At 40.9% G+C, this 24,781-nt stretch overlaps 1 protein-coding gene across 2 annotated transcripts in view; it reads right to left on the reverse strand.

Annotated features, from left to right (window-relative positions):
• Positions 1-20,720: 20,720 nt before the first annotated feature.
• The window catches only part of THOC2 (THO complex 2), a 105,506-nt gene continuing 101,445 nt past the window's right edge, over positions 20,721-24,781 (reverse strand). For both annotated transcript variants that reach the window (XM_045030101.1, XM_045030102.1), the window contains one exon: positions 20,721-21,552. The gene's annotated coding sequence lies outside the window, so the exon portion shown is untranslated. The remainder of the gene's footprint in view (positions 21,553-24,781) is intronic.

Raw genomic sequence — 24,781 nt, forward strand, 5'->3', positions numbered from 1 at the left:
GTCCATGAGCTGTATTGGCACTAATCCTAACCCAGAGTAGGCAACCAGCCTCAACCCTAATCCTAGCCCAAACTCCCCGATCCACCTCAACCCTAATCCTTGCACAGAGCCCCCTGTCAGACCAGATCTAACCCTAGGCAGGGATCCCCAACCAGCCCTAACCCTACTCAGGACCCATAATCATCTCAAACCCCAATCCTCCCTCAAAGTACCCTATCAGACGTTAGCATAACCATAGTTTGGGGCTCCATAACTGACCCAGCTCTAACACCAGCCTTGCACCCGTACCAACACCATTAACCCAAGCCCCGGGCCCGCCGCAGGCTCCAACCTAATCCTAGCCTAGGGCCCAGTACTGATCACAATCCCAACCAGGCGCCACAACCATTGCCACTGGCACTCTAATGTATGGGCCACAGCTTGTGGACCCTGCAACTGGTTAGAACTCTAATCTTAGCTCAGTGGCAACTACCAGCCCCAACCCCAATCCTAACTCCAGTCTGAACACACATACCAGTATAACCCTAAACCTGGCTGATACACCTCCCCACCACTCTCAGGAGCCGCTACTTAACAGCTCAAACCAGGGCCCAGTCCCAACCCGAACCCTAGCGTATGGTCTAACAGTTGTTTAGCCATAAACAAGCACCTAGTTTAGGCTCACCTAACAGCACACTAACCCTAGCTAGGCTACCTACCAGCACAACCCAAACCCTAGCCAGAAGTCCCCAACTGCTCTAGCAGTAGCACTAGCCTGAGACGCAGCCAACTTCAACACTATACCAAGTGTGGGGATACCTACAAACCACAGACATAAAGTTAACATAGGACCTCCAATAACTATGGGGAAGCCCTTGGTCCTGACACTAACCTTAATCCCAACACTAACCTTTCAACACTAACACCATTACCCATAGGCCATAGACATCTACCCCCAACACTACCACTAACCTAAGGGCACCAAGCAGCTCCAATTTATCCCTAGCTCGGGGCCACATGTTTGCCCTAACCCTACCCTAAGGCCACCAGGACCCTAGACCTAGGCCATCGAAGTTCCATGTTCTGACAGTCTCTGGGTGAAGATTAGGTTGAAAATGATGTCAATAAACTAACAAATAAAAAAATGCTACATGGACTGGTGTGAATATTCATCCTGCAACACTCCAGTAACTTTCAAAATGAAAGCCATAGTGTGAATACTATTCCTGTTATATTTTTGTTTTGTCTTAGATGTTAGTGAGTAATGTTAGGAGGGGATCCCAGGATTCAAAGACATAAATCATAAGAAGAAATTGTCATCCTGATGGACAATGACAGCATTAGATCATCTCTATAGCTCTGTAGTCTAAATCAGTGGTTCTTACAGTGTGCTCAATAAAGTGTTGCCTGATGGTCCACAAAATGAAATGTTACAAGAGCCAGATACTAACTTGGGTTGGTTGGAGAGAAGATTGGAGTCTGTGGAAAGCACGTGTGGGAACTGGACTGCAGTCTGAAAAAACTAGTCTACTTCTGCAGCAGAGCTTCGTTTGGGTCACTGAGGGAGTATGTCTAACTGTTTATTCACCTCATAGGCAATGACCCGCTAGTCACTGAAGGAAAACAAAAGACCTCTGATTATATCAGTGCAGGAATTACTAAGGGAAATTGTTTGGCCTGTGTTTCACAGGACATGAGGTGTACATCCTAGCTGTTTTGCACTGCTGTAATCCCCATGTTGTATCTAGCTAGGAGCAGATTGCTACCCCAGTTAATGTTTGTAAATCTGTTCCTCGGTGGTTCCTGTAGCTTTCAGTCCTGGAACTACAATTCCCAGAATGCAGCAAGGGAGGAGATGGAGAGAGGAGAAAGGAAGGAGGCATGTGAGATCTGCTAAAGAGTGAGGGGAATAAACCTTACCTTTGCTGTTCTCAAGCTTCCTGAGTCTTCCTTGAAAGGGGTGAGGTACAAAACCCAGCTTTAGTGACTTGTCTGCTCAGTGCTGCTCCACAGTGGAGATAAAAGCAGCCTGAACGTAACAGTAGATCTGCACAACGCCATACAAGTACCATTACGGTATGTGAGTGTTTGTGGGCCCAGATTAGATTTAACAGATTTTTAAAGACACTGTCAGAGGTTCTGGCTTGAGGTCACATACACCCCCTTAGGGAAAGGTGGGTGCCTCACGTAGCTCTCGCCTCCTTCCCTGGGCGACAGCAGTCCAGTGCTCCGGTCCTGGGCCATGGGATCTAGCCCTCCAGCTAGCACTTCCAGGAGGAATGTAAGACAGTCCAGACCAAAAGGAAAATGGTTCCAGGGCTCATGGGGCTTTGCCTCGTGCAGAGGGGGAGCAGTTCTGCAGCCGCCAGTGGCTGTCTCGGCTGCCATGCTCCTGCATGGCTAAAGGCTCAGAGCTAGTCCTGGGGATTCCAACAAAAGGGCCTGTCGTATCTCCGAGAGCGCAGGCTGGCAGCACTCTCAAGCTGGTCCTCGGCAAATAACCCAGCACCCTGCGCTGGGGGCTCCAACACTGCTTGTTTGGAGACCTACCCTAGCTGGCCTGAGTTCCCTCCATTCACAGGCCCAGCACCAGCCCTGACAAGCTGCACAGATTTGGGCCGACTGTGACCACGGGAGTTACTTTAACCCCTTCTTTACCAGTGTTAGCTACCCAACGACACCACGTTCTATCTTTTCCCCCTCATAGCGTCACTGCAGGGCAGTAAAGGTTTCTGCCAAAGGAGAAGTTTTCATTTATGAAGCATAACAAGGGAAATGATGAATTTCAAAAAAGATCAAATGCACAAGATTTCTGTGTGTTTTAGTAATATGGGAAGTTAAGGTAGTTTGGGTGTCCTCGTTACGCATTTCCTTACTAACATTTTTGGATTGCTTTTAAGTTTAACCTTACCTGGGAATTGCCTCAGTTTGCGCAACGTTGCTTTTGGATAATTACAACGCCCCTGTAATGTATTTTACCACAATGACTAATATATACTTTCAACCTTAACTCCCATCTTAATGTGTTGTTTTTCTCCTGTGAATAATATAAAGCCGGATTTAGTATGATACAGAGCATTCCCTACTCCCAGTGAAGTCAATGGGAATAGAGGGAGCCCAGGCCCACAACCACAGGAATTTACCCTCGCAGCACAGGGCACATTTGACAGTAGAGTAAAAGAAATACTCATAACAATGTGCCCCCCGGCCTCCTTATGATAATGCTCTTTTTTACAACAGCTGTTAAAAAGACTTGATCTTCCAAGGTTTGGTGCATAGTATTAATTATTATTTAGGGTTATTACATTACTAATTATTTATGTAGTTATTAAAATTAAATTGCAAAAAATTCTTCAGTGTTCATATTTATTGCCTCAGTCTAGAAAATCCACCATATTTTACAGACCACAACACATAAACAAGCACTGGATAATGATTGTTCTATTCCATTAAACTAAGGAATTTAAGTACATAAATAATTGTTGTGGATATTATAAAATTCAAAGTACTAGTAATTCAGAGCATATGAGATTTAAAATTGGTTTCAGGGAAAATATTGGATGCACACCAAAAGTCATCATTATATCAGTGTCATTTATCTGATCTCAAATTATCAGGTAGCCTTTGCAGCCTGTGCAATGTGAAAGGCAGAATATTAAGTATATATTGATGAAATTAAGACATCCCGTAACATTTAAGTCTCTCAGCTACAAATAACCCCCGCCCAGTTTTAACATGTTTTTTCTCCCCTCATTTCTCATCTTTAATACCACTCAGAGATATGCAGACTGTTGCCAATACTTAAACAAATGTCAAAGACAAGCTAATTTTATCATTTCCCATATGTAACTGATGGTGTCCACCACATGCTTTGCAGACCCCACAGAAAAATTCTCCTTGCTGGTATTCAAAATGTGGCTTCCAACAAATTCTTCAGCCTTCTCTGTAGAGTCATGATCTGGCTGCTGGATGGCCGTACTATTGTTTCTGAGCTTCTATTTTGTATTTATAAATAGGAATAGGAGTGTTGCAGAAAAGACACATCTCTATTTCTTACTGCATAATTGAAGCTGGATTTATACATGGGCATTTTCTACATGGGGCTGGGTGATTTTATTATGCATAAAACCCTATATATGACCAGCATATATTAGTCATATCAAATTTGGCAAGCCAGGGAAAGGGCAAGCATGGCTAAATGGGGTGCCTAGCAACAGTACAAATTTAGCTCTTCTATCTACAAAAGAAGATCACCAGTCCATCTTTTCCTTTCTTCTATTATCCCTTCCCACTCAGCTCCTTTTCTTCAGCCTTGCCGGGCTTCTCCAGCCTCCTCCATCTCTCCCTCCTCCCTCCTCCCCCTCCACTGCCCTGTAATGCTGAGGCTGGGCACTCTTTGGTATATTGGAGATTTTTTTTAAACTGTGGCCCCTTCATAAACTTGTTCACTTCACAAATGCTCCTTTCCTCGAAGGAATGATAATATGTGGTGTGGTGGTTTTTAAATCTCCGGGGTCATGAGTCTGCACTAACCAATGTTACTGCGGAAGGATTTTAATTCTCTTCTTGCTCCTACACTTCTCTTCTGGATATTATGTCTCTTCCTCTCTACCCTTCGCCCACCCTCTCTGCTTTCATCCCCATCCTCCTTTTCTCCTATACCCGCCGCATCATCTCACCTCTACCTTATACTCCACTCTCCCTGCTCACACACACCCCTTTCAAACAGTGATGTATCGATTGCCACTAGAACCAAGAAATGCATGTAACTAAGCAAAACCATCACATAATCTTATTGACGTAATACTTGTCTTCCCAGTCCCCTACACTCTTTCATCACCTTGTTTGACTGGTAACCACCATCGTGCAGACAGAACCAATGGATTGGAGCCAGTGCTTGCACAGAGACCCTGCTAAAATCAACCCTTCCTGGGCGCTGGGATCTCTCCTTGTTATTTTGTTTGTAGACCTTATACTGTAAACGCTCCAGGATGAAGGCTTGGCCCCACTGAAGTAAATGGGAGCTTTACCATTGACTTCAATAGGGCCAGGATTTGTGTCTGTTTTATGTTTTGTACAGTGCCTGGGGTGCTGTAGCCCTGAACAACTGGCAGGAACCTATGTGAGTTTTTGTCTCTGGTCTTTCATTTTATAAATGAAAACCTTCAATCAAAATTACTGAAACCAGGTTTTAAAACCTGGACCAATGGTAGATGTTGGCTAGTCACGTGCCTAGACCAATACGGGCAATGGAGTTTTCCAAGCGGCCCACAACCACGTTCAAGCATGAACTCACGGGTTTGTGAGACCAGAGTCTGGGCTATCACATACAAAGTAAGAAACAGAAAACGAGGCAGAGCTATTAGTGACTGACAGAAGTTAGCTGCTGTGTAGACAGACCCTGAGAGATGTGGTTACCAGCATGGCCAGGCAGCCTGGCACTAGCTTTGCTCCAGCGAACATGCTAAAATTAGCAGTGTGGACATTAAGGCACTGGTGGTGGCTCAGGCCAGCCACCAGAAGTGAGACCCATTTGATTAGGTGAGCTTGGACTTGGGTGGCTAGCCCGAGCCGCCTCCCATGCAGCAACGGTCACATTGCTATTTTAGTGCAAGCCTGTCTACCTTGCCGGGAATCACACCGCCCAGCTGTGGTGTAGTCATACAGATGAGTAGCAATCCCCTTTCATAGCCAGTGTAACAGCAAAACTCCAGGTGTTGCCAGCCGCCACACTTACATTTTCAGCATAGTTTATGTAAAACTTCAACATCTGTTAGCAAGTGACTAGTTTGCAGCGATTTTTCATTTGACATCATGGCAATGGAAAGCTAGTGAGCTGGGAGGTGGGATGTTCCACATAGGTGCATCAGCAGCCTGGCACAAGGGAGCACGTGAGATAATGGAAACCATTGTATCTACACCAGACATTTATTTATTTCAATGTCTAACAGTGAATCATTGTTACTAAATTATTTATTATGTCTATAGCATCATAGCCTGGTAGGGTGTTTTACAGAGACACAAGAGGATAAGATCACTGTCCTGAACAATTTATAATCAAAGTCAACAGGACTGCAGATGGAGTCATTAGTTAGACAGATAACATAATGAGAAATGACACACCAGGGGACGAAGAGAAACCGAAGAGAAAGGAAACGAGAAACGGGATTTTGGGAGAGCATTATTTCCAAATGGCGGAGAAGCTGTTGACATCTCAAAGTAGGCAGGCAAAACTGATACCTAAAGGAGAACTCAGAGCCAATTTACAGCAGCAACAGGTAAAGATCATACCAATCTGTGATTCCAACCAGGATATGCTGTATCTACCCTGCCGGCCCAAAGGAACCAATTACAAAGAATTCAGATAATGTATTTTGTTTCAGTGTCATGTTTTCTTTCACTTTTTTTTTAAATAATAGGCATGGGGAAGGAAACAGGCATTTAAGATCAGCAGAGGAAAGTGAGCTCATGGGAGGGAGCTTTGAGGAGGGATTGGGAGGAAAAGATGGATGATGCACTTACACAATTATTACTGACTCATTAGTTTAATGACTGTATCTTATCTACCCCCTTTATTTTCTATCTCCTTCCTAACTAATTCATGTATTTCAGACAAGACACAATTATGTAAATAGCATACCTGGGAAAATGGGATTAAAACCCTGATCCTTCAGAAATGGGAGATACAGGCTGAATATCCACTCACCAAGATCTCCTTTACTGGGAAATAATCTCGCAGTGGCTGTGGTGGATATTTAAAACGACACTGGCCAACGTATTAGGAAAGGGGCAGCCTTATATTGGCAGGGGCTGAATCAGAAGCTAGAAGCTGAATAATCAAAGCTTTGCAGGGGAGTTTCACAATCCCAAAATTTCTTCTATTACAGAATAGACCAAAATCTATTTAAAGGAAAATGAAGTTTCCCACAAACTAAAATTCTAAAAATAAATGTCAAAATCCAAAAATTTTCTTCCAATTTTGACTATTTTTATTTTATATTTTATAATATAAAATTAAAAAATTGAAACGATAAGTCATTTTAAAACATTACATTCCTGCAAGGTCAAAATGGTACGTTTTGACCTTTCAGGCACTTTTTTTTTTTTTGGCAATATTTGTTTTGTAATGAATTTTCACCAAAGGCAGCATATTTCCACAAACCTTTCACTTTCAACAAATTTGCATTTTCTGACCAAAAAATGTTCTGTCAGAAAATTTCTGACCAACTCTACTAATAGGTCTTTTCCCATTTGTAATATCTAATATTTTGATCACTATATTGCATAGCAGTATGTTTGAATATATTTTAAGTAAATGTAAGAGAGATTGCAGGGATACTGAGAATTTGGCAGTTATCTCTATTGGTTTCATTTTATTCAGAATCAGACTTTCAGCCTATGAGGCTTTAGTTTCAAATAAATGGTTCTTTATGCTGCATTTGTTTGGAGCAACACTGACATTCAGTGGCCAGTTAAGGTTGGCAAGAAGTGCTAATTCTCTATGCTTTTCTGTGTGTTATAGTATATGCATCCCAAGCTCACTTCCCATGAAAGGCCAGAACCTATGAGGTGCTGAGCACACCCAGAAAGGAGATAAAGGTGCTCAGAACCTTGCAAGGTCCAGCCATGACAATGGTCGTCTCAACTGTGCATGCATTGTGATGCAAATCCAGTGAGTACAGCATAGCTCTGTTCAAAAGGCTATTCCCAAAGGTATGTGGAACTTGTGTTATTCCAGATCACGCGCACAATCCAAAGATTTATAGCGAACAAATGTTTTTGTGGTTGTACAAGCTTATCCGAATTCAACTACATCATTTTCATTTATGCTCTGGCTTCAAAGCAAACCCAGTCCAAAGCTGACATTTTCTAGAAAGGAGAAGTGCTTGCTGTAGGCTTCTGGGAGACTACGCCAAGCATATTTTAATATGATTTACAGCTGTTCTACAAATATTGGCTATGAATTCCAAATATGGGCTGTGCAGGCTAATTAGCAAGAACCAATCAAATTAATGAAAAGGTCACATTTTAATCTGAGGCAAATAAATAAATAGTATGTATTCAAGATTCCCCTGTACTTCACACAGACTGAAATTTGCCATATTCAGCAAAATAGCCAATAATGCAACACAGCCAGTTATGACAGAGACTCATCACAGATGCTACAGATTACATGTATTGATTAGTTTATCTAATCAGACACAACATATCAGGCACAGGGCTGAATCCATTCAGTGAATGACAGATCTTGATTTTTTTGTATTTATCTATCAGCTTTTCTACAGCCTCCATCGCTGGTAGTATCTGAGCACCTCACATGCATGCACTCATTCAGTGAGCATCACAACATCCCTGTAAGGGAGTATTATCCCCACATTACAGGTGGGGAAACTGAGGCACAACGAGTTTACAGGATTTACCCACATTCTCCCAGGAGGCCTTTGGCAAAGCCAAGACCAGAATGCAAATCCCCTCACTCCTACTGCACTGCTTTCACCTTTCTTCTCTCCCTGTCCAATCATAGAAATGCAGGGCCTGAAGGAATCTCAAGAGGTTATCTCATCCATCCCCCTGCACCGAAGCAGGATTAAGTACCATCCCTCAACACTTAGCCAACTCTTTAGTCTTGGTAAAGTGGGGCATCAGAAACAGAGAGGTGAAAAACTCAACTGGACAGTGCTCCACAACTGTCTCTTCAAGGAACCATGTCTGCAGTTCTCCCCACCTGAGCTGCCCCTTACCATCCATCCCATCTCAGGGCATCCTTGTCTGCATGGTTCAGCCCCTCACTGCTGTGCTCTGACGGGCCTTCCCTTCTCCGCACATAACACGTTATCCTCCCTATACACACACACTCTTCAAGGCCAGCTCTCCCAAAACTACAACTAAGTGATTCTCCCCTTCCAGCAGCCCACAACGTTCAGTGATGCTTACACATACACATACACACACACACACCCCTATCTGAATTAAAGCATTCAGGAGTGAAAGGGTTAACATTCCTTTCCCGCTTTTTCCTTGAAAAATCTCACTCCCAAAGTCATGTAGGTCTGAACCTGGTGATGCTATTGGTTAATACGGCCATTGTCATGAACTCAGGTGTTTCTAGAAAACACTTTATTCCTTTCCAATACATTATCTACTTTCACACTGTCAAATATGTCTCTTCTGTTTTGACTGCTCCCGTGTGAAGCTGTTCTGTTTTTATTATTGACACTACACTTAGCACACAAGGCACAGATTAAGAAATAAGATTTCCGCTTCAGTTTCCTCTGCCCTGACTGCTTCAGATGCCATTATAATCAGAGACTGCACTGATTTTACCTCAGAACCATAGAAATCACAGATGAAGGCTGCATCATCTCACCCATTTTCCTACCAATACAAGTACAATCCTTGCAGTTTATTCTTAAGTGGTTTGTCCAGTTCACGTGTAAATGGCTGAAGTGAACGGGCATATAACACGTCCCTGGGGAGACTATAGTCAGAGATCCCAGTGTTATTGCTCCTTTCCTCAGCTTAATCCCATTACCCTGAGTAATAGCCCTAAACAATTCCTCTCCCTTACCAAGGAGTTGTCTTGCCTGCATTGGGGCATCCTCTTACCGGTAATTCTTGCATCTATTATCCCTGGTTACTCAAGACAAATCTAAGCAGTGGATTTTTGCAGCTCAGCCTATGAGCATGCTATGCCTTACCATCCAATACTTCCACCATTGCCACTGAGTCTTTGTCCCATTCTCACATTCCTTGAGCCCCCAAACTGACCTCAGTGGAAGCTCTGAGTGCATAGGGACCACCAGGTTGCACCAACTATTATTTGATCTCCATCTCTTTAAACTAAAATGTGTATAATTCATTGTTCTCCTTTAGCAATGCTTAAAATATCAATATAAGCATCTTTGTTTAATCACAGGGAATATTTGGTAATAAAATGCTAGGTTTTTGTAATTATAGTTTGTGAATAATCATCGTAGTTTATTGCTCCAAAACCACAGCCAAGACCTGGAGCTGTCACTTTTCTCTGGAATAGTTCCTCTGGAATACAAGATGTTGACAAGGGGTCCAGCCGCATTCAAGTGCTTTCCTTGGCTCTCCGTATACACGTGTGCAGTCATTCCCCACTCGGTCATATTGTCACCAGTCATGGCCACCTCAGCTCTCGCTCCATTTAAAGCAGAGGTGCCCAACCTACAGCCCACCACAGCGTTTCATAAGGCCTGCAGCCTGCTTCAACACAATATACTAACGGTCAATTCATTCGCGTTTTGTCGTCATGTTTACATCATTTTAGTTTACACAATTCTGTAAATAGACAGTACTGGACATAGAGACAACCTATCTCAATACATACAAAACAAGCTGAACTTAAAATACAAATCAGTACAGGTGACGTAAAATCTTATTAAAATATGTAGAATCTCATTGACCCACACAAGGTTGTGCTTTGGTTTATGTGGCTCTCCTGTGAAATAAGAGTTGGGCACCACTCATTTAGAGTACACGAGTGTTTTCATTCCAAGTCCGTGCCTGGAAGGAGTTGTTCTGAAGGAACCAGGTTCTCCGAGGTCATTGACATTTCCTGCCATTTTGTTACTCTGTATCTTTCCCCGGAGGTATTTTAGGGTAAGATATTTTCAAAGGCAAAGCTCTTTCTGGACTTCAGCCTCTTAGGTGGTGGAACATGTCCATGCAGGGGATGTCCTGGATCATGTGCCTGTTTTTGTTTCTTCTCTTTACTAAAGGCATCCCTCCTCATGGATGGTGGTGTAATCCTTATGAGACAGTAGCAGCAGTGTGCGAGTCCGCTTTAAAGTCCCTGGGGTGATCCTAAAGGATTGATTGAGTTCAGTATCAATTTTGCGTGCATGGGTTAAGGGTGATCATACTGTGCTACAGTATTCTGGAGATGAGTGACACAAGGCAGGACTGGTTGCTTGGAGTGTTTTGGTGTCAGACAGCTCCCTATTTTGTCTTAGCCATATTCTGGAATACACAATTTCTGAAGTTCACTTTCTTTTTCAGTTTCTTGATGGATGCTTTGAATGTCAGCATTCAGGCCAATATGAGCTTAGGTACATTGGATGTTCACAATGCTGAATGATTGTACCATCCCACAGTATCTAGAATTTGTGCTTGGCCCGATGGTGTTTCAGATGGAAAGTGCACACTTTTGCCTTCCTAGGATTAGCATTCAGGAAACATGTGTGATAGTATTTTCCAAGTATGGTCTGTGAACCAGCTACAATGCACTCAATGTCCTCAAATCTTTCCAACTAAATAGCAAAGAAAAGATCATCAGCATAAATGAATTTTCTCATCTTGGGGAATTCTGTAAATTGTATAAATATTAAACAGCAAGGATGACAGCATGGAACCTTGGGCTAGTACATTTTATTGCATATGGAATCAACTTTTCTGATGATTCATCTTGAAAAAGAAACATTGATTGTTGAGCAAGGAGGAGATGATCTGGACTATCTTGATATTTCTCAAAATTCTTGCCAATATCAATAGACGTCCACAATGGTTCACAGTGTCATAAACAACCAACAGATCAACCAACACAATGGTAATTTTACGTTTCAAAGCCATGTTGAATGTATTTAGTTAGGTTTACAATTTGGCCATAGCATGAACATTCTGGGCAGAAACTAGCTTGGTCATCAATCAGCTGCCCTTCCACTGTTGGAGCTAGTCTACTCATTATCATGAAGCTACTCATAAAGCTTGTAGGTTGAGGTGCATAAAGATACTGGGTGAAATCTTTGCAGAGTTAGGGTCTTTATGTGGTTTGTGTAGTGAAATCGCTTTGGGCTATCTCCATAGTCTGCATTATCTCCATGCAGGAATTAAAGAAGTCAAGGAGCCACTTCGGTGCTCTCATCCCGAAGTGTAGTAACAGTTTGCTAGATTTACCACCAAGAATAGCTCCCTTCCCACATGTCAGGTTTTCATGACTATTGTCAGCTCCTCATTGTTGAGCTGCTCATTGTGAACTTCGCTGTCTCTGTGGAGTGAGCAAAGTTCCTGCTTCACTTGGTTCATTCTGCACTTTTTGGGCCATTCAGGATGAGTTGGTGTTTGACTTGGTTGGGAGAGACTGTGATGATGTGCATTGGTTATTGCCCATCAGGGTTCAGCTTGAGAATAGTGGCTCATCTTTCTTGCTATTATGACAAGGTTTGTTGTTTCAATCAGCTCCCTCCAGTGGTTGTGCATTTCCTTTCCAATCTCTGTCATAAGCACAGAAGAGATCCATGTCAAACAACTTGGAATATCTCGTACGTTGTTGGCTTGTCTGTTCTGAAAACCCAGGTACATATAGTGTCCAATATCCTCTAGGGATGTGTTTTTGGGCAGTCTTCCACACCAGGGAGACAAATTCTCCATAGTGCCCATGTGTTGGAATAATTCAACAGCTGTATTCATCTAATTCAAAGTTTGTGAATAATCTGTTGGGCTTGTTTTCAATAGAGTTGGGTGAGCGCAGCAATAAAGTACTGATTAATAAAACCCCATGTGTTTGTTTCACAAATGTTTGCAGACTCTTTCGGCCAAGATTTTCAAAGTGACTAGTGATTTTGGGTTCCCAGCCTGCGATCCCTTAAAGGGGCCTAATTTGCATAGGATTTTCTCAAAATCTGTCCTCTTTAATGCATGTCAAGATGGGCATCCATAAGCAGCATCCAAAATCATTAGTGACTTTTGAGAGTCGTGACCTTACTTCACTGATTCATGAGCAGACAAATGAGTTTTCACTAGTAAAAAAGTTTCCAGAAAGAAAGCATTGTGAATGTAGAGCAACTGAATATTCACTACAGCATTTGAACCCATTTTGCAGCCATCTGTGAAAAGATCTTTACATTGTCTGCACAATAGATACAAATTACAAATGTTTGTGGATAATTTGGAAACAGAAAAAGGATCATTCCTCCTGACTGTATAGTTTAGGTCATCCAATCCAAGGAAAGACGCTATCATGTGATCAATCAAATAGCAAATCCCCATGGTGACCAGTTCGCAAACAAACCATAGGCTAACATCTGTGCACAAATTAGGCAACGTCCAGCAAATTAATTAATGAAAATCACAACCTGGTCAAAGACACGGTGACTGCACTTTAAAAGTTTCTTCCATTCTGAAAGACTGTATCTGGTTCAAAGATATTCCCAAGACATAAAATTCTGCATACATGGAGAAGTCTCACAGCCCACAGAAACGTCTTAAATGTCTCCACTGTAAATCATGAACAGAAATATGAGCTAAATTAATTTGATAAATTGTTTGTAGCAAATAATTCAGATAGCTGTAGTTTACACAGTCAGCTTATGTAAAGTGAAATGTCATCAGAAAAGTAGTATTCATGCTGTGAATCTAATTGACCAAGTTCATGCCTGATGAAACTCCATCAGTTTCATTAGTGTTAAAACACAGAGGGATTTTGCCTTGTCTTTTTAATGAAGTATACATTTTTAAACTGCAGATTTTTATGCTAGTCAGCATGTACAAATACTAAATAAACATCAATGTAGCTTCATAGAAGCACATTATGCTCCACACCTTTACTTCAACCCATAACTTATCTTCTACCTCAGCTCCATGCCTTAATGAAGTTATACTCATATAATTTAGGCCTTACTTCATTCACAATATTGTGAAAATTGTGGATCCTGCAATACTAGGCTTCCACCAAAATTTTAATTTTAATTAATATCTCAGTATGGACAAGTCTTCAAAAAAGCAGAGACGGCATGAAGCGGATCACTGTAGAGGGGTGTATTGCATCATCATTCAATGTCTGTAAAATGTAAAAAGCTAAAGTAACTGGACTTGATTTCTGCAGCAGTTGTGTTAAGCCTTTTAGTCTTTTGAATTTTATATTGTACTAGTCACATTCTTTTATTTTTTTTTAATGAATGTAACAGAATTGCGGCAAGGTATCTGGTTAGGAAAAAAATTAGCAGGCATAACACAATACTTGAGAGTTTTTATTGTTCCAGTAATTTTTTTCTTAAACAAATAGGTCTACTCTGGCTTTTTCAAATTGCTGCTATTAATAAAGGCCCATTATTGCTTTTCCATGATTTTCTGTGTCTTGTCCACACTCAGCTGCAATTATTTGAAGATCATCCCACGATTCAAGTAGTGCCTTACGTAATTTGTAGCAAATACAGTTCAGTATGTTTCCATGGGGGAAAAAAAAGCTAATATCCTCAGAAGCATGAATTCCTTATACTCACTCGTCTAGCTGTGTGCAGGATCATGCTGGATGAGGGGATGAGCTGGGAGCAAAATAGAAATTTGTCTTACACTTTAAAAAAAAAAGGAATTGGCAACAATATTGATAAATGTGTGAAATGCATGAAGGGCAAGTAACTTTTTGTTTCAACATGTTTCACGTTGATCTCAGTTGCTAAGTTCCCCTTTCATTCAAAACCTGATTTATTTAAAAGCTTTTAATTTGGCGTCTTCATTTCCTGGTTAACTGACTTTTTGTTAAAACCTCTACATAACAGAATATTGAGCATTTTAATCTAAGTATTTCTCTCTGGTAGAACAATCATGAGAAATCGGTTTGCTCTGATACGGCTGAATTTTATACACACGGCTTTATGAGCATTCCACAACCCTACTTTCCAAACCAGTTCAATAAAGACTGATTTCCCTGTGCAGATCTAAATGGATTTGAATTGATTTAACTAATAGTCTTCAATTACCCCCTTTATCGGAGCACACCACCAGAAAACAGGAAAGCCTGCTGATGCTTTTTCAAGTATGAATGAGAGTTATGAACTGCTTTAACTCAGGTAAGCACAATTAAGCCAGCAAAAATTCAATAGCAATTTAATTTCCCTGTTGTACATCTAAGGCAACCATACAAACCAAAGTAACCTATTGATATGAAATAAACAGTTTGCAGGCTTGATTATTAAAGCAAGAAATTGAATCTTGGCTGGTAGTTATCCCTTAATAAATATTCTCATCTCAATATTTCATGGTAAGTCCATATAGGCATATCCTACATGTAAAGGAGTGTACTATAGTCCTATAATCATATATATTGATAATTCCACCGAGGATGATGACATGCTATCAGAACTTTTTTCTTTGTTTATTTAAAGTAATCTATAGCACCCACCTCCACATTTATGGTTCATGTCTTACAAGTTGCCGAGTTCCCTCAGTTCCTCTGCAGGGCTTCATAGGATCCTTTCTAGCGTGGCTGTATCCGCTAAATAAATTATTCCAGTTGAGGGATTGTGACTCTCTACTATTAGACCGGTGTGGCCTTTTAAACATAGGGTAAATTCCACCAGCACGCCGGCAGCAAGAGTTGTATTTCCCACTATTTTTAAAAGGTCATGATTGTTCTGAAGTGACATGAGGAAAATGGATTGTCGACGTCCTATTTTGATTTAGAAAACGTACATATTTCAGTCAGATGAGGATTGTGGGAAACTGTATCTGACAACTTTAGCTGGCCTCTCACTTCACAGATGCAAGTCCCTTTCCTCTTACTTTCATTGCATTTTTAATAACCTGTCACTAACAGAGGGGCTAACACCAGAAGCCTGAAACCTGATAGTAGGGAGATTATGTGGGAAAGTCTCCCTCAGTGACAGGATCTTAAAGTGTCCTGATCCCTAATAGTTATATGGGCTTGAAGAGTCTGAGATTATATACCCCTTCCAAACTTTGTTAGCATGAACTCTTACAATGCTGGATATTCCTGTTATCCATAAATATGTGCAATCCCTCTGACACTTGGTCTTGCTAAACACTTGGTCTTACCTGCATCCTGTGGCAATGAGTTACACAGATTACTTATATGTGTTTTGAATTTGCCACTGCTCAATTTCAGGCAGGTAAGGAAGGCAGGGAAAAGGACACAGCATACAATCAGAATGGTCAGGCAAATGAATGAGACATACCATGTTAGGTGCTCTATTTTTTTCCTTTCCTCACTCAGTATAAACTATACCCAGATGCCCCTCCCTCCAGTCATTCCTAGTTCCCTTTTAATTGCAAAACATACAAAAAGCCCTTCATTAAAAAGTTAAGGTTCTAAAGTCAACTGTTGCGTACTGTTTGTCCTGCACACTGAATGAGGCAGGGTCCAGTGGAAAAAATAGTGTGACCACGTAATTAGAGCCTGTCATAATGCACACCCAAAAGGGGACTAATTAAGGTTCCATAAGCAACCCTCAGTCTGGCATCTCCTAATTTTGAATGCTTGGCTTGCAATTTAATGTACTTTTGGGGGTTTTTAAGTGCAATTTCCCAAGTTTTAAAAAGACAAATTCCATCACGTGGAAAAATATTGACCCCCCACACGCATTGTCAGGACTGGAATCTAGATCAACAATACAAACCTCTACCCAGCTTGAGCTAATGGAGTTAGTGGTAGCAGTAGTAGGTGTTATACTAGGAGACATGGGTGTTATTTCCCTGCTGCTCTAAAATACTTGCACTAGCGCTCATTGAGCTAGCATGAGCATTAAAAAAATGGCAGCATAGTCACCGTAACACAGGTAGTGGCAGCAGCAGCATGGCTGAGCCATGCCAAGTATATACCCACTAGTTTCAGCCGGGTGTGTACTCAACACAGCTCAGCCCTGCCTCCACTGTCACTACCAGCGGTATTGCTATTTATTGTCGTGCTAGCTTGATGAGAGCTAGTGCAACTATCACTCATCTATCTCCTAATGTAGACTTAGACTGAGAAGATCAACCACTAGAAGAGGATAAGGTACATTGCTAGTGGGTTTCACAGCCATGTGCTAGACAATGGAGGAACATTGGGAATCATAAATCCTGAGTTCTATCCCAGTTTCTGGAGAAGAGTTAATTCTAGTCATTACAGACTCTTCTTTTCACCCCTAGCTATTCCCCCTCCCCAGCCTGCCCCATTTTGTCATCTCTGCCCCTTTCCCACTCAGCTTGTCCTTCTCCCATTTCCTCTCCCCACTGTTACTCCTCTCTGCAGTCAGATAAGGCTGCTTCCACCTCCTGCATAATGTCTGGGCAGCAGCAGCACAGGGCACTGAATGCACAGGAAAGGCACTTTCTGCTGTTAGTTATGGTGTCCAGCAACGGACGGGCCACCAGCAGCCAGAAGGAGCAATTGCAGCTCTCCAGGGAAGCATAGAATGTTCAGAGAAACCCTCGTGAGTACATGCAGAGATTGTCAGAGGGCCACCTGTATCTGTCTTCCCCTTTGGAGCTGGTCTATCTTACTTCTTGGTTCCTTTGAAGGGTCTCCTTGACTGAAGAAGCAGAGTGTAAGTCAGTATCTTCAAGATACAATGAGTTTCAAGAACCTGGCAGAAGTGGCACTTCAATGGGAAGTGTATATTCAATGGTTATCAGGGCTTAGCTATACCTTGGAATTCTCTCTGCTAGGGTGTTTCAAAGGAACTGTGTCTGGTGTATATATAAGCTCCCTTAGCACCAGTGACTGTGACAGCTTAACTACTAACAGTAAGTCTAGATTACACTTTGAACTGGAGGTGTAATTCCCTGCCTGAGGAGACATACGCGTGCTATCTCTGATTGAGCTGGTGCGCTACAAAAAGTGTAGCTGCACCAGTGCAACTGGCATGAGGGGATAGCACCCTGAGTATGTACTTAGTGTCTCAGATGGGACTGTACTCTGAGCAACTAGCTCCTCCCACCACTTAGGGCAATGCGGTTACACTATTTTTAGCAACTAGCTTGATCAGAGCTAGTGCAGGTATGTCTCTTCAAGCTGGAAATTACACTTCCAGCTTTAAGAGTACACCTACTTCATGGGTAGTCACTGCACAATACCCTGGATTGAAGGGAGTATTTATGCACTGGCTAGGCATAGCTCTGTAGAAGTCTCCTAGAAGAGTAATGGGAGTTCAGCAGCAGCAACTTGAGAGATGTGGGACAGTTTAAGGGCACACAACACCTTCAAAACAAAGAAGAGGAAGAGATTGGGATGGGGGTGCAAGGGACTCAAATGACAGATTGGTAGGAGAAAGGTTGCTTTCTTCTGCTTTTCAGTAAACGTGAATTTACTACACCTATTTAAAACCGAATTTTTCACTTTATAAGGAAAACTATTGTGCCTGGGTTGAAAAAGTGACCTCCAAGGCTCTACCTCTCCACATTGCAACTAACGATGTGGGACAGAATGTGCACCACCACCCTTTTCCGATTCTTGTAAATCCTTCCTTCACAATCCATATTTTTCACATTAAATAGAAAACCGGTCTTCATTTTGATCAGTTTATAGGAGCCACTTGGGGAGAAGATTTTAGAGGGAAATGACACTTGCATGATGGAGGGTGTGAACTGGAGTTTCCCAAATTGGAACTTTTTATCTCTGGGGAGGGTGTGGGGAGAGGGAGTGTGTGTATAAGTGCATTTGTTTGAGACAACTGCCAGTACCGATACATACTACAAAAATGAGGTATCAGAGGGTTTACCGTGCTAGTCTGGATCTGTAAAAGCAGCAAAGAGTCCTGTGGCACCTTATGGACTAACAAACGTATTGGAGCATAAGCTTTCATGGGTGAATACCCACTTCGTCGGATGCACGTATGCACCCACGAAAGCTCATGCTCCAATACGTCTGTTAGTCTATAAGGTGCCACAGAACTCTTTACAAAAATGAAGGGGGCCTTACTAAATGACCAGTCCAGGACAGTACCACCTGTCTGGTATTAAGGGCCAGATCACAATCCCATTAAAGTCAACGGCAATGCTATTGACTTCAGTAAGATTAGGATCAAGTCATAAAGAAAGGAAATACCCCTTCAAAAAGTGCATATTCAGCACAATCTCAATCAAGCGCTAAAGTTTCAAACAGACTTTTCCTCCCTCCCACAGCCAACATAAAGGCTCCCCTTAAACCTCTCAAATTAAGAATATTAAACAAAGTTTAAGGGGCAGCAAATTAGGACCTTAATCTCACTTGACTAGGAAATTGGGAAAAACTGCCATCGATTTGAATGGGCTTTTGATAAGGCCCTAAATGACCTAGAAAAAGATGTAAACTCAACAGTGATTAAATTTGCAGAAAACAAAATGTAAGGCAGTAATACACAAAGAGGAAACAAGCTAGCTGGGAAGGTTGTAATGATGTGCAGCATGAAAGAAGATTCAGTAAAATATAAAAAGTCATCTAGGGAAAGATCAATACTTCTCCACCTATTGAATCCCATATTTAGGACTAACTCTGGGTAGTGTATAGTAAAGGCCTGATTCAGAATCAAATGGAAGCGTTTATACACATTTCACTGAGCTTTGGACCAGTCTAAATAAAGCTGAGGGGCGCACACTGAACAAGGAGAATAAAAACAGCTGCCTTATTCACTCAGCATCTCCCGTCCTGGGCTCTGACTCAGTCTCATGGACTGTGAAGGGAAGTGGGTGATAATGTAATGAGAGACTATTGTAATGTGCATTAGGGGGCAGAGGAAAGGTTGTGACAGCAAATTTGTCATTGTCTGATTTGAGTGCCTCACTTGTGCATCCTTACCGTTCTCAGTGCAGCTTTTTTTAAATCGAGTTTTATATACATAGCCTTCCCGTCCTTGTGCTTCTGACTAATAAAGCATGTAAACTTTTGTCTTAGATTTGGAATCTTAACACTAAAGTACATGAACAAACATTTTTATGGTAAGAATTTAAGAATCTTAATCCATAATTATACAATTTAAAAATTGTATCAACAGAGACACAAAAGGGTTATCCTTACATCAATTACATTGTTCTCAATGTAATCTCCGCTCACATCAATAGTTATTTTCATTCATCCATTTTTGATATTTCTAAATATTAGTATTGGTGTATTTCTGTAAATATTTACAATATTTTGTTAAATTAGCATAAATTATATTTTAAAGTAGTTTAAAAAAAACAATAAAGCAACTGAAACTATCTGTGTCCTTGAGTTGCAGTGCAGCCCCGGAACTGTCACTTAAATATTTTAAAAAACTGTTTAAACCACATTTGCTACAGAGTATTAAACAGAATATGTAACTGAGTGGGGTCTCAAAGACCTCTAACACCAGGTTTTTAAAAATATGTAGTATCAGAGAAGGCCACTAGATTAATGCTATTACTAACAAGATCTTGTTCTTATTACTTTATTATGATAATGAATTAGTTGTTGTACTTGTTCATTTTCTGATTTTACAAATTTAAAGGCTGATCCTGCAAATTCTTACTTGCGGGAAAGTGAGGACTATTCCATTAGGTAACAGTTATCAGGCTGAAAAATAAGGGATCAGGCTTCCGAAGCATAAAATATTTCTTTAATACATTCTCCTGAGGTAAGCACAAATTCAGATCCTCATGTCTAGGGGCTGGAAAAATATTTAAGATGGACAACAACAAAAAAAGGATATTTAGGTTAGGTATTTCCTAATTCCCTGTAAAATTAATTAGTGGACTTCCTTGATAAAGGAAGTTACTGAAATAGTATCATTAAAGGCATTCAAAAGCATAATGCAGATTTGTGATTTCTGTGCCTGATCCACAATGGAGAGACAGGATCAAGCACTAGCGCAGGGGGACATATTAGATGACCCAGGTCTTTTCCAGATGTATGATCTGATTTGTAAGGCAGACCAACTGAAAAGAGGATTTAGCCATAGTGGAAGAGGTTTAAGGGAAGAAGTAAGCTCACACTGACTAAAACTGAATTTTGTTAGCACTACCTTTGTCAATAAAGCGACAACACAGACACAATGATTTACGACCCATTGAGAAAACTATTGTTTATTTAGAAAAAAGGTTACACTGGTAGAATTCAGCAGATAAAAAAAATTCTCTTTTTTAAAAATGTCATTTTGAAACTTTTCAGACTAAAGTTCAGCGATACAAAGCTCCTGTAGCTGTAGAATTGAAACCTAATTTATTTCATTTTTGAAGAGAGTATTTTCCAATTTATCTAAAAACATCATGACAAACAAAGGTGTGGCAAGGGACAATTGAATGCAGGTTTGGGTGGGTTTTTTTTTTTGTTTTTGTTTTTTTTAAACAGCTCAATGTTGTACACATAATATACAAATAATTCCTAAGCATTGCATGAAAACAGTGCTCCCACTTGGTTTTTAGTGACTGATATTAAAAACAGGCTAAGTAATAAATAAAAACTGAGTTTAAATGAGGTAAATTCAAAAATGGTTCAATAACTGTTTATTTATGGTTTTCAGACATCTAAAAGAATGCATTTCAGATTGAAAGAATCATTAAACTCAGGCAGTATTTAGACAACCTAAAGAGGAACTCTGTACACATGAAACCTTATTTGCACTATGGCAACTGTTTGCAGCACATTGTGCTAAAATATGGAATAGGTAACACTTTCAGCCAGGTACTGAAAATAAATGTGTGAGAAACTAAGCAACAAGTTAAAATACAGTAATGTACAACTCAACAATTAAATGTTCAGCATGGGGGAAATAAAGCAGAGAACTGAATAATTTAAGGAGATGCAGATGGGTCCTCTTCATTCACAAATTTCTGTGCAATCTATACTCTTGAAAATACATTTCTGGTCACAGCTGGATATCTTCCACTTTCAACCTCACCCTAAAACAAATACATATGCCAATGCAATTAGATGTCATTTCTAAAGAATCAGAAGATGCAGAACTTGTTAGAATTTATTTCTATTCACAGGCCCAACAATGAAAGTGGAAAAATACTATTTTAATTGGCCACTCTGATTATCTTTAGATTTTACAGACAATTACTTCAATTTCCTACTTTGTAATGAGAACTACACTAACACACACAATCAGGCACTGGGATTATAAATAAAAATAATGAAAAACTCTGCTTAATAGATAAAAATTCAACAAAAACAAGTATTGGCAAAAGTAAAATTCAACAAGCTGTCCTGAGAAGATTAATACCTCTAAATGAGAAATAAAAGCAATTGAATATAAAGCAATACACGCACATTACGAATGTAATAGAAGAGGTTGTGCAAGCAGCAGAAATGGAATTAGCTGCCACAATTTTGTGTTGCTGTAAAAGCACTTTTACACACTTACCCACGCAAATGAAGGAGAGTAAGGTGAATGTTATACCAGATGCCCCCTTAAATTACTGCAAGAAATAACTGGATGTGTATTACCTAAATGTGTAAAAGTACCCTGTTCTTTGACATTATGTCCCTGTGGGCACCTTTGATCAGAGAATTTCAGCAGCAGTTCTTGTCTGGTCATGGATGCACTCTCTCCATCTCATGCTATTGTCAGCACCTATCTAGTGCCGCGCAACCAGATCCTGACTCAGTTCCTTCTCCACTCGAGTCCACAGATTGAACTCCAAAGTAGAGGGGAGGAAGGTGGATAGTGGAGCACCCACAGGGACACCATCTCAAAGAACCTCAGTTACTGCACAGGGTAGGTAACCTTCTCTTCTTCTTCAAGGAGCATCCCTGTGGGTGCGCCACTTTAGGTGACTGTTGAGCAGTGGCGCTTGGTGGACAGAAGGGGCTTCGGAGTTGCATGGGTAATTGAGGATAGTACTGTAAGTCCTACTAATGCACCCGATCTTGAGCTCTGATCTATTGCACAGGTTTTGTAAACATGTGCACGGATGCCCAGGTGGCTACTTTACACATGTCCATGATCAGCATGTTGTTGAGAAAAGCTACTGAGGTTGATAATGACCTGGTAGAGAGAGTTCAGATACCCAGTGAGGGTTGTATGTCATATTGTTGATAGCATAGGTGAATGCACCCAGAAATCCATTTGGACAGCCTCTGCTTGAAAATGGCTGACCTTTAGATCACACTGAAGTTGAAACAAGTCTTGGTGAATTTCTGAAGGTCTTGGTTCTCTCAAGGTACAACGCTAATACGCGTCTGATATCCAGAGTGTGTAATATTGAGTTCCGTTGCTCCAGTGGGGTTTGGGGAAGAATGAGGGAAGATGGATTGGTTGGCTCAGATGAAAAGAGGAGGGTACTTCAGGTAAAAAATTTAGGGTGAGGTCTTAGGGTGACCTTATCTTTGAAGAAGATGGTATAAGGTGGGTGTGCCATGAGGGCTCTTAACTCTTCCACTTGTTGGGTGGACATGATAGTGAATAAGAAGTTAACTTTCATCAACAGATGTGTTAGAGAGCATGTTGCTAATAGTCTGAATGGGGCTCCGGTAAGGCAGTAATACCAATTTTAAACCCCAAAGTGGGGTAGGTACTCATATTTCAGGATAAATATTTCTGATGCCCCATAGAAATTGTTTGGTGGTAGGATGGACAAATATAGATATTAGGGATGTAAAATATTAAGCAATTAAATGATTATCCAATAAGTATTAGTCTTACCGTTAATATATTGCAGTTAATATTTAAAACACATTGGTAAAATAATTTTGTGACATTGTAATACCTAATGTGCACATTAAAAACGCTGCAGCAATACCAGCAAATATGTAGCAATTTGTTGTGAAACCTCGTGACTAAAGCTTCGATCCACAGTTCTACAAACCGAAAGTATGGCAGAATGACATGGAGGAATGTATGAGTATTTTCGACTTAATGAAGTGTAGCGGGTCATTGAAAAAGTGGGTTTACACATAAGTCTGTCTGTTTTTGTTGTTAGTAAAGACACTTGACAAAGATAATATATACGTGGGGTAGATTGCAAATTTGTTAATGATTAAACGGTTAACAGATATAATTTTAATAGTTTAAATGGGTAATTTTAAAAATGATTTTTACATCCCTAATCGATATCCCATCTACCTTCGGTTGAAAAGCAGTAATAGCAACGAGGTGTACTTTAAGTGAACTAAGAAATAGGCTGGATTTTTTTAGTTCCAGCATGTATTCTAAAATAATTGGTGAGGAAGCGGTAACAGGTTGTACTTGTTTGTTTTGGCAACAGATGGCAAATCTCTTCCATTGATGTTGGAAAGTATTCCATGTGGTTGTCTTCTTCCTGTTTACCAATATGTCTTTCACCTGTTCCTAGCAGGCTGGTTCATTGTGCGGGTGCCATGTAGGAGCCATGCTCTCAGATGAAGTCTCTCCAGATTTGGGTGGCAGACCTGTCCTGCATGAGAAGATTTGGCAAGAGTAGAAGAGTGCACAGTGCGAGTACCAAGTTTGTCTGGGCCATGCGAGGCCTATCAAGAGGACTTTGGCTTTTTTGGTTCTAAACTAAACTGTGTTGTTTAGTTCCCATTCATGGTCCTAGGAAAATGCATCTGCTGTGGCATTTTGATGTGCTGGGAGATATGAGGCTGAGATGCTGACATTGTGCTGGATACACCAATTCTATAGCTTCTTGACTTCGGCACATAGGAATTGCGACCTTGCCCCTCCCTGCCAGTTTATTTAAACATGCAGGCAATGCTGTCAGTCATTACCTGATCAATGACAGAAAGTGCAAGCACACGTTGCAAACTGCTCTGAGTTCCAGATGATTTGTGTGTAACAGTGTCTCGATGGGAGACCACCTATCCTGAATAGATGGGCCCCCCAATCTATCAAAGAGGCGTCAGTTGTGAGAATTATTGAAGGTGAAGTCTGTGTGAAAGGGACTCCCATGCACACATTGTTGGGTTGTGTCCACCAGTGTAGCGAGTCTTTGACTTTGAACAACATTACAAACAGCATCTGTTTAAGCTGCATTTCTGTGGTACGTGGTTCTTAGCCAGCCCTGAGGCAGCATATGTGACGACACACATGTTGTACCACGAATGTGGTTGCTGCTATATGGCCTAGTAATTGAAGGTAAGCCCATGCCGATATCTGTGGGTTGATCAATATGGAGATCAGATTGGCTATAGTGAGAAATCTGG

This window comes from Mauremys mutica, chromosome 9 (assembly GCF_020497125.1).
Source record: "Mauremys mutica isolate MM-2020 ecotype Southern chromosome 9, ASM2049712v1, whole genome shotgun sequence".
NCBI classification, from domain to species: Eukaryota; Metazoa; Chordata; order Testudines; family Geoemydidae; genus Mauremys; species Mauremys mutica.